This window comes from Pinus tabuliformis, chromosome 2_2, assembly GCF_031772625.1.
Source record: "Pinus tabuliformis cultivar Carrire ecotype Pingquan chromosome 2_2, CPIR1, whole genome shotgun sequence".
In the NCBI taxonomy this organism is placed as follows: Eukaryota; Viridiplantae; Streptophyta; class Pinopsida; order Pinales; family Pinaceae; genus Pinus; species Pinus tabuliformis.
In genome coordinates, this window is record NC_142300.1 from 295,938,308 (window position 1) to 295,949,333 (window position 11,026).

At 41.6% G+C, this 11,026-nt stretch overlaps 1 protein-coding gene across 1 annotated transcript in view; it reads right to left on the reverse strand.

Moving 5' to 3' along the window:
- Positions 1–11,026, reverse strand: part of LOC149192479 (histidine kinase 1-like) — a 360,562-nt gene that overhangs the window by 311,026 nt on the left and 38,510 nt on the right. The window lies entirely within an intron of this gene.

The window sequence follows — 11,026 nt, forward strand, 5'->3', positions numbered from 1 at the left end:
GCCTCAAACTATGTTCTTGCTGGAAAGATGTTTGAGTCCAAATATAGGACCATATTTTGGACTCCATGTGCTACACATTGCATAGACCTCATGCTTGAGGACATAGGCAAAGTGGAGTGGGTCAAAAACACTGTAGAGCATGCCAAGTGCATTACAAAATACATTTACAACCACTCATGGGTATTGAACCTAATGAGGAAAACACTGGGGGCAAAGAGCTTGTTAGGCCTACAATTACAAGATTTGCAACTCACTTCCTCACGTTGCAATGTCTCAATGGTCAACATAAAAACTTGCAAAAAATGAAATGTTTTATTCTGAAAAATGGTCTGAATCTCAGTGGGCTCGTAGACAAGATGGAAAAGACGCCAAAAAGAAAGTGTTTGACAATTATTTTTGGAAAAGGACTGTAGAGCTTGTGAAAATTACCGAGCCCCTTGTTAAGGTGCTAAGGATGGTGGATGAGGAAAAATTGACCATGGGCTACATTTATGAGCCTATGGATCAGGCAAAGGAGCAGATACAGGCAGCTTACAAGGACAGGTTAGCTAAATATGGCCGTATATGGGAGATCATTGATAACAGATGGAACAATCAACTCCATCGTCCTATACATGCAGCTGGGTATTTTTTGAACCCAAAGTATCATTATAAAGATCGGCTAGGAGATCTGCATGATGGGGAGGTCAAAGCTGGATTGATTGATTGCTTGGAGCGCATGGTCCCTACCCATGCAGACCAGTTGGAAATACATAGACAACTTACTGTTTTCACTATGGCAGGTGGTACCTTTGGCAAAAACTTGGCAAAGATGGCAAGAGATGTGGATCAACCAGGTAAGCAATTCCAATTTCCAATTTGTTTTTCTTTTCAAGTTAAAATTGTTTACATTCTTTACAATTCAAATTATAAACTAAGTTACTAATTAATGTCTTTTTCTTTGCAACACATTGGTGGGAGTCATTTGGTGGCCAGTGTCCTCAATTGCAAAGGTTTGCAATTAGAGTCCTCAGCCAAACTTGCAGTGCTTCAGGTTGTGAGCACAATTGGTCTGTTTTTGAGCACATACACACGAAGAAGAGAAACCGTTTGGAACAAAAACGATTAAATGATCTTGTTTTCGTGCAATACAACCTTCGACTAAGGAGGAACCAAATGATGAACAAAACACCTGATCTAGATCCCATTGTGTTGGACGATATTGATCCAACATCAAAATGGGTGGAGGAGACTGAAGATCCTATGTTTGAGGCTGATTTTGATATCGACATGGCATTAGCGGGGGATGAAGCAGATTTTGTGGCAGCATCAGAACCAGGATCAGTAGCGGCATCAAGGAAAGGCAAAGAACCAATGGAAGGCACTAGTCATGCAGGTCGACAAACTCGTGCTTCCATTAGGTCCACTTCTATTGTTATTGGTGGCATTGCTACTGAGGTTGCAGATCAAGCTGAAGCATCCTCAGACTCCGAACCAGATGATGTCTACGTAGCTCCTAGTGATGATCCTGTGTCTAGTAGTGGTGATGAACTTGATGATTGATCATGTGTACACTGTACACTGTAGACTTGTAGTAGGCCAATGGCTTCATAGCTTGTAGCATTGTTTTTGGACTTTATAGGCCATTTAGAGCCTCATTGCATACGTATTTTGCTATTTTGTCGATGATATGTATTGCACTCGATGCCATTTTGATATACTCACCTTTACATGGTATATAAATGAGCAAACTTTGCATATTTTGTCTCTATTGGCTTGGAATCATGGTTTTAAATCTTAAAAATAATTTTGTTTCATTAAAAATTAATTATTTAATGTATTTTTCTAAAACCGGTTCGTTTAGACCTAACCAGTCCCGGTGCGACCGGTTCCAATTGGTAAACCGGTTCATTAGGTGGACCGGTCCGATCAGCGGTTCCGGTTTTAAAAACATTGTTCTCAGCTGCACAGGACCACCAGGTCGGTCGACAGATATGGATTGCTTGAGCACACGCAATCTTGGGGCGGGAGGATTTATCATGTCCCTTTTTCTGGTTTTCCATATGGGATGGTCAAGATGGACTTCCATGGTTGGAGGCAGCTAGGTCACAGGAGCAAGTGTACTCCATCAACAGGCCCAGGAGCTTCTGGAGGGGATTTTTGGGGTTTTGAGAAGTTTCTTTGGGATTTGATGGCATTCACTTGGCATATTCCATCATCCAAACAACTTGCCTTTTGTTCTGTTGCATTCCGACAATTTTCGGAAAACATGGTTATTATGGGGCTTAACTCAATTAATTATGCTTAAGGTGGCATTCCAAGAGGAGTACTTGGCGGAACACCTTAGTGTAATAGCTCGGTGGAACCGAAATCAGAAGATCAACAAGATGACATGGTGGGAAGTGAGTTTCAATGACCGGAGGAGGAATGGTCACCGATTTGCCATTTTCCCAAATTAAAAGGGTATTTTAATTGAAATAAAACGAGGGAAAAGGTACTAGTGATTAAAATAATAATAAAATAATGGCTTCTAGAGGGGTCCATCAGATTTATAAAAAGGGAAGGAGGAGACCATAGGAGGACATCTTGGATTTGATCTTTCTTCTTGTACGAGAGGTTGAGAACTCAGTTCTCTACTTCATTGGTAGCCCTAGGACGGAAACCCTCGGGTGATTCAGAGAGATTGGGCGAGCACCCATCTCCCCTTGGTGAATTCATCCAGAATTCACAGGAGAGCTCAACAATGGCAGTTCAGTTTAGTTTTGGTGGTGGGCCAGTGCAACATTGGAGCAGATTTGTGAAGCCAGTTCTATCTCAGTTATATCAGTTGTTTTGGCATGTAAAACCTTAGTTTATATATATTATAAATGAAGCTGAGATTTCCTTCTGCTCATTATTGTTATTTGCAGTTCTACGTTGCTAAATTTTACAAGGCAATCTTCTGCTTATGAATGGGAATTTTATCTGAAGTATTTCTGAGTTAAAATTTCAACAAAACCCCAAATTTTTGCATTTAGAATATTACAATTGATGAGGAGTGGATAGATGTACAGACAGCCAACAGGGTGGTAGTATGTTCAAACACTTATTGTCAGGAGGTGTTGGATCTTGGCGCGGTAGTTTTGCAGAAGGCTAGTAGACAGTAGGAGCGTGGAGTTTTCGATCAAATGAGGGAGGAATTGTTGGAGATGGAGGTGCAACCATCTTTGGGCCTACCCATTGATGAGGTGTAGATAGTGTGAAAATTCCTAGATCTAACAATCTCTGGAATCCTATTGCAACCAACTGAATCTACTTCACCTAAATTGTAAAATTACATTACAAACTCGTTTTAGATTTCTTCTTGAAATATTGAAGTAAATTACTGAAGCAGCCTACACCAAATTAAATATGATTCTGAAACATAGAAACTGAGCAAGGAAATACAAACATATAGGACACCGTTATTTTTGGATAAATGTCCCCGGAAAAACCCAATGCGGGAAAACCGGTGCAACAGCTCTGAGGGTTTATTATTATTAAGCAGTAGCAAATTCTGAATACATCTTTGAATACCTCACAGGGTTATTCAGTTACAGAGAGAAATACTAGTAGAAAGAATTGAGTTTACCTCACACTATCACTGGAAATCCTAACTGATCCCGCCCCCAGAATGATTGCCCCCGGCTTTTCTGGTTGCCTCTTTGCTGCCTCTGCATAGTATCTAGGTCAACCCAGCGTCAAGCTCTCTGGGGACTACGTCAATCCTCTAGCTGGTCGATTTGCTGCTTCGGAGATTCGATTTCTGCCTTCCAGTCTCACACCCCAACACTCGAGTTCTGAAACTCGAAATCCCTCTGCAAATTTCGAACTCCTCACTGGCTTCTGCGCTACCTCTGCATGGCTCTGTGTCAGCCCCTCGAACTCAGTGTTGCCACTGCTGGATTACTCTCTGCCTCTCTCTACTGGTGATTCTCCAGCTGAGAAAACCACTCTCTCTCCAGAAGCTATCCCTGCCCCTCTACTGCAAGAAATATCCTCAATCAAATTTTCCTCCTGAGAACTTCTCACTTCAGAAAATCGATTTATTGATCTCTCTTGGTGTATTTTCCAAATGACTCTCAAGCCCCTTCTTATATCTTCATGTTGGACAATCAACAGCCTAGATTAACTCCTAATCAAAGGCTCAGATTGTTTTGACTTGATCTCCGTCTTTTTCTAGAAGTTACACCCACAGTTATATTAATACCCATTAATATTTTAATTTCCCTAAGTTTAGACTTAGGAGCCCCATTAAAAATATTAATTATTTTAATCTAATCATATCTGGGTGGAATTTCCCAAAACGGTTTCTGGGTTCTTTGGAAGGCATGTGCCCAAGCCTCCCTACAAAATTTGAGGCCTAGAGCATATCTGATGCTACCCAAAATCAACACTCCCTCTTAGCGAGGAATGTGCTCTAGCAATATACCGCTGCTGCATATTACTCTAACTTTGAAGCATCGTCCTCTGCGCTGCTGATGTTTGACATGCTGTCCACCAACTACTGCCCTGCTGCTGTAACTGTATTGCTGCCTTTGACACTGCCAATGCTACATTTGTACTACAGCTCCCTCTCAAATGTTGCATCTAGTATGCTGCTAACACTGCATTCGTACTGCAACTCAGTTGCTGAGAGAAGCAATTGAAAACACCCAAAATTACTGAACTAGCTGTGTTCAGCATGATACCACGTGAATGCTAGAACTGATTGCTGCTAGTCTCTGCGCTGACCCTCTGAATCTACTACGCTGTTATTGACCTCTACTCTGTGACATCTGCACTGTTGCCAACTCTGCTCTGCACTACGCAATCTCTGGTGCTCCTAGCCACTATAACTGTCTTCCCGACACTCCTTGACATCATCCGACACTAGTCCATCCTACTACTACTGATCATGGGCTCTTGTAGCAAGGTGATAATCCAAGAGGTGGGCTCCTCAAGGATCCTTCCCATCTGTAGCTCTATCGCACTACAGTTCTAAATCAACCCACCTCCCTCTTGGAGGTATCTTGGCTATCATGGCGAACTCCTCCTCCTGTTCGATCTTTGCGGTTGCAACCTTAGGATTGTGCTTCTCATCCTTGTCCTTTTTCTTCAAAGGACACTGGGATGCATAGTGGCTCATCTCGCCACATCTGAAAAACTTTACTTTGGAGACGTCCTTCTTTCGCCTTTGTTGCCTCGGTTGTCCCTTCGATGCAAGGGCTGCGTTATCATCCTCCTCTACTTTGGGCTTCAACCCACTGCTGTCGCTGCTTCCGTCAAGTTTGACGTTGACCAGGTCTCTCCTCAACTCTTCTTGTTTTAGAGCTACCCACATCTCATCCCAATTTGACAATGCTGCTTTGCCCAAGATACTCTGGACAAAGAATTGCCACTAATCTGAGACAGAATTTAGAGCCATTCTCACTAACTCCAAATCCTAAGGTGTATGCTCGTAGCCGACAACTCATCAAGGGTCTCCTTCAGCTTCGTGAGGAATGGATCCACACGTTCTTCCTTCTGCATCTGAGCAGATCTCAACTTCTGTTCCAAGTACATCTTCTGCTGCTCGGAAGATCCCTGATACAATGTGGCCAAGGCATCCCACATCTCCTTAGCAGTCCCTCTACTAGCAACATGGCATACCACATAATCCTTGAATCCATCCAGGATCATCCTCTTGGCCTTCGCCATCTCAACTTTGTACTTCTTTAGCAAATCTACATCCGCAGGGACAGCTACCACACTATCAACATACGTCTTGAGGGCATGCTCATCTAGAAGGAAAGACATTCTAACCTTCCAGATGACGTAGTTGGAAGCTCCGTCCAACTTGTGCTGATCCCTCAAGCTACTGGTTTCCATCTCCTCCGAAAACTGTCGAACAGCTCCCTCTTTCTCCCTACTGCGTAGCTTCTAGGCTGGCTTACGTACTCCCTGATGGAGCTGGTAAGTCTGTTGCTCCTTTGTTGCCTAGCAAATGAGAAATATTGATTTCCTCGGCAAGAAACCACTGAGGAAGTATTCCCTCACTATGCGATTTGCTTCCTTCTTCCGACAGCTTTTCTGCCTAGCACTCAGCGTGCAGAAAATTGCGTCCCTCTAGCTCCACGTTGAGGACCTACATAGCTCCCTCTGCCTTGGCAAATTCTCAATCCAGCAGTCTTACCTCTCTGTCGACTCACTCAGAGAGAAACAACCTCGAAAATATAGCCCTCCTGGCTAGAACTGTGCAATCCCTCAGGGGATTTGAACTGTTGCTTGCTGCAGCAAGTTGGCCCTTGCTTCAATGCTAGATCTGCTCTTCCTGTTTCACATCATACCCTCTAATACCATGTGAAAATTCCTAGATCTAACAATCTCTGGAATCCTACTGCAACCAACTGAATCTACTTCACCTAGATTGTAAATTACATTACAAACTTATTTCAAATTTCTTCTTGAAATATTGAAGTAAATTACTGAAGCAGCCTACACCAAATTAAATATGATTTTGAAACATAGAAACTGAGCAAGGAAATACAAACACATAGGACACCGTTATTTTTGGACAAATGTCCCCGGAAAAACCCAATGCGGGAAAACCGGTGCAGCAGCTCTGAGGGTTTATTATTATTAAGCAGTAGCAAATTCTGAATACATCTTTGAATACCTCACAGGGTTATTCAGTTACAGAGAGAAACACTGGCAGAAAGAATTGTGAGGTTACCTCACACTATCACTGGAAATCCTGACTGATCCAACCCCTAGAATGATTGCCCCCGACTTTTTTGGTTGCCTCTGCGCTGCCTATGCACAGTATCTGGGTCAGCCCAGCGTCAAGCTCTCTGGGGACTGCATCAATCCTCTAGCTAGTCGATTTGTTGCCCAGGAGATTCGATTTCTGCCTCCTAGTCTCACACCCTGGCACTTGGCTTCTAAAACTCGAAATCCCTCTGCAAATTTCGGACTCCTCACTGGCTTTTGAGCTGCCTCTGCATGGCTCTATGTCAACCCCTCTAGCTCAGCGCTGCCACTGCTGGATTACTGTCTGCCTCTCTCTTCTGATGATTCTCCGACTGAGAAAATCACTCTCTCCAGAAGCTAACCCTACCCCTCTACAGCAAGAAATCTCCTCAATCGAATTTTCCTCCTGAGAGCTTCTCACTTCAGAAAATCGATTTCTTGGTCTCTCTTGGTGTATTTTCCAAATGACCCTCAAGCCCCTTATTATATCTTCTTGTTGGACAACCAACAGCCTAGATTAACTCCTAATCAAAGGCTAGGATCGTTTTGACTTGATCTTCGTTTTTTTCTAGAAGTTACACCCACAATTAGATTAATACCCATTAAAATTTTAATTTCCTTAAGTTTAGACTTAGGAACCCCATTAAAAATATTAATTATTTTAATATAATCATTTCTAGGTGGAATTTCCCAAAACGGTTTCTGGGTTCTTTGGAATGCATGTGCCCAAGCCTCCCTGCAAAATTTGAGGCCTAGAGCACATCCGATGCTACCCCAAATCAACAGATAGGTGCAGTGGCAGCCAATAGAGTTGCAGTATTTCCAAGCCGCAGCCCTCTCCAGGAGTACATAGACAGGGCTTGTAGCACAACTTGCCCACTTTTGCCTATTATAGAGAGGGGTATGTTTCTTTAGACAGATCTTGTTGATTGACCAGGCATAGCCTCCTGAGTTGAACAAGGACACATATCAGCCTAGTAGACTTGTTCCTTACATAGGCATCCATGCATTAGATTGGCGAGAGATCATGAGTTGGTATCCTACTGATGGTGTGATATTCTTGGTCAAGGGCGTAGTAGAGCGAGGACCCCTAGACATGTCAGACAATCAAATACTACATCCCCCAGTTCGCAGTGGGATACAGGTCGACCAAGTGGGATTGGCATTGGATTAAGTGAGGGGTTGGACTGGAGAGAGGTAATGAGTTGGTATGCAGTTGATGGGCAGCATTCACAGTCAGAGCTATAGCACAACAGGGGCCATGGAGCATTGATGCTTGTTCTTGGTGGCACTAGGATCTAGGAGGATTTGTTGGTGACAGGGTCAGTCAAAGATTGGTCTGGGATCCAGGCATTGAGGGGTCTATTCATAATGGTTTGACACAAAGGCATAGCATCACCCAATGGTATGTATGGGATCTGGGCATTGGGTCTCAATTGCATTTGGCCACTAGATTGGTCCACAGGTTTGAATTGCTTGAGGGCAAGTAATCTTGGGGCGGGAGGATTTGTGATGTTCCTTTTTCTGGTGTTCCTTATGGCATGGTTAGGATGGACTTTCAGAGTTGGGGGCAAACAAGTCACAAGTGCAGGTTGGCGTCATCAGCGAGCCCAAGGGCTTTTGGAGGGGTTTTGAGGAGTTTTTATGAGGTCCGATGGCACTCTCTTGGTATATTCCATGATCCACACAGTTTGCCTTTCGTTCCGTTGCATTCCGACAACTTTCAAAAAACAAAGTTATTAATGGGTCTAACTCAATTAATTACGCTTAAGGTTAGTGTAATAGCTCGTTGGAACCAGAAAGAGAAGATCTACAGGATGGTATGGTTAGATGTGATTTTTAGTAATCTAAGGAGGCATGGTGGCCAATTTACCCCTTTTCCACATTAAAAAGAATATTTTAATTGAAATAAAAAAGGGAAAAGTGCTCCATGATTAAAATAATAATAAAATAGGAGGTTCTAGAGGGGTTCGTCATATTTATAAAAGAGGAGGAGGCCATTGGAGGACATCTTGGATTTGATCTTCTTCTTGTATGAGAGGTTTGAGAACCCGGTTCTCTACTTCATGTGTAGCCCCAAGACAGAAACCCTCAGGTGACTCAGTGAGATTGGGCGAGTACCCATCTCCCCTTGGTGAATTCATCCAGAATCACAGGAGAGCTTAGCAGTGTTGTTCATGTCAGTTTGGAGGGTCGGTACAGTGCAGCAGATTATCTTGGAGGTCAGCTTTTCATCTCATCTATTTTGGTTGTATATGCATGTAACCCCAGTTTATCTATTATAATAAAAGTTGAGATTGTTCTTGTTCACCTCCTTGTTATTTTTCCGTATTTTAGTGGTTATATTTTACATGGCAATTTCCTGTTGAATGAATGGTAATTTTATGGAGAAATTTGGTTTAGTTGCATTTATGCAAAATTAGTCAAATTTTTCCCATTTGGGATATTACATGATCTCTAATGACCTTGAGGTTTTGGAAAATATGAAACATGGGTTTTGTTCCTCTCATTGAGTAAACCACTTTTGATGTAATGCGTGTGAAAATCTACCCACTGCTCAAGGAAGATGCAAGGAAGATTATCAAGGAGGTTGCACTAGAGCCTCTCAAGGCTAATAGCATCTTAAAATGGCTAGTAAACTCAATGTGGGCCCACCAAGTACTCTCTTGAACATACCAAATCACTAGTCCCTGAAATTTGAAAGTGCTCAAAATAGTTTGAAATCCCACACTAGTGCTCAATAGCACACTTGGTATCCAAAAGTCCAATAATCCTACTAAAAATAGCACCATCTCGAAATCAACTAAAACTCGAACCATAGGCAAATCTCCCAACTAGTTTCTCAAATATGCAATCATCTTGTCAATTGGACCACTCTCACAAGCTGTTAAAATTAATGATTGCTAAAAATCAGTGATGATAATGTCGGCGATATATCGCCGTATATCGGAAATATTTCCTCATTTCGGTTTGAGTGTTGGAGAAGGAAGGGGAAGAGTTTTGTGGTGGTTGTCAAGGAGGGATTGAAGAACAAACAGCGATTATCACCACCAACTAAGAATTTTTTGTGGATCAAAGATTGAAGAACAATGAGACAAACTTCATTTCTTCCGTTAACAGGTATGTTCTTAAAAACCCCTATGTTAATGATTTTTTCATAGATTTAGGGTTATGCTTGCTTGCCTCTTTGCCTACCAACATTTTGTTTCTTTGTTTTTTTTCCATTTGCTATGATTTTCATGCCCATGAGCCAATGCAAGGGTTTTAACTTTCTTATGCACCCTCTTATTGCCATTTGTCATTTACATTGCAAATAATGTAGTAATTTTTTTTTAAATGAGGTGGTTATTACTTATTATTTTTTGTGTTGGGGGGTTTAATGCCAATTTTTTGTTTTTTTTTGTGCCCTAGGTTTGAATTAGTTCACTACAAATATGCCAAAAGCCTTGGACCCATTTTGGGAGTATGGGAAGCTTGTTGGTGGGGAAAATCGGGCATATTTATCATGCAAATTGTGTGGGACCAAGATGTCAGTAGGGGTTATGCGATTGAAATACCGTCTATCTAGATTCCCTGCACATGATGTAACAACACAGAAAGATAGCTGCTAGGGAGAGGGCACTAGTCTCAGATAGATAGCTGTTAGTTTTATTTGATTTTCTACATATAAGTTTATATCTCACAATGATGAGATACTTTTATATATGTGATGTTATTTTGTATTGGTTCTCCACATTTGAGTCCTTGATTGGACAATTATCAGGGATTAGCAAGATTTGGTATTGCCTTTGATGTATCATTTTTATTTTACATCCACTACATATATATATTAGTGCTTTCTTCATGTTTATGTGCCAATGTGTTTATTTCATGTTGTTATTGCTTTATATGTTTAAAAATCTAAAAAAAAAAGAATATATTATGCATTTTTATGCTTGCTGATATTTGCTGATATTTTGGCGATATTGTCGATAAGATGTTTTCTGGACCCTCGCCGATATTTTGCCGATACCGATATTATCAACACTGCTAAAAATATCAACTCTTCATATTTGCCTCAAATTGGAAATCCATGCACATCTCTCCAAAGGGTCCAAAACTATGATCAGATAGCGAAAAAATACAAGTCTGCAAAAACTAACCTGACCATACCCTTTGGAGGTCTTCAACCTCCCATACTTGCTATAAATACTGAACCAAACCTACAAGTATGGTGAACCTGCTTGACTAAAAACTGTCTATTAGATGTACCTGTATATATATTTGACCTGCTCAAGAACCTGTCCTACCAACAACCCCTGAATTAAAAAAAAAATGC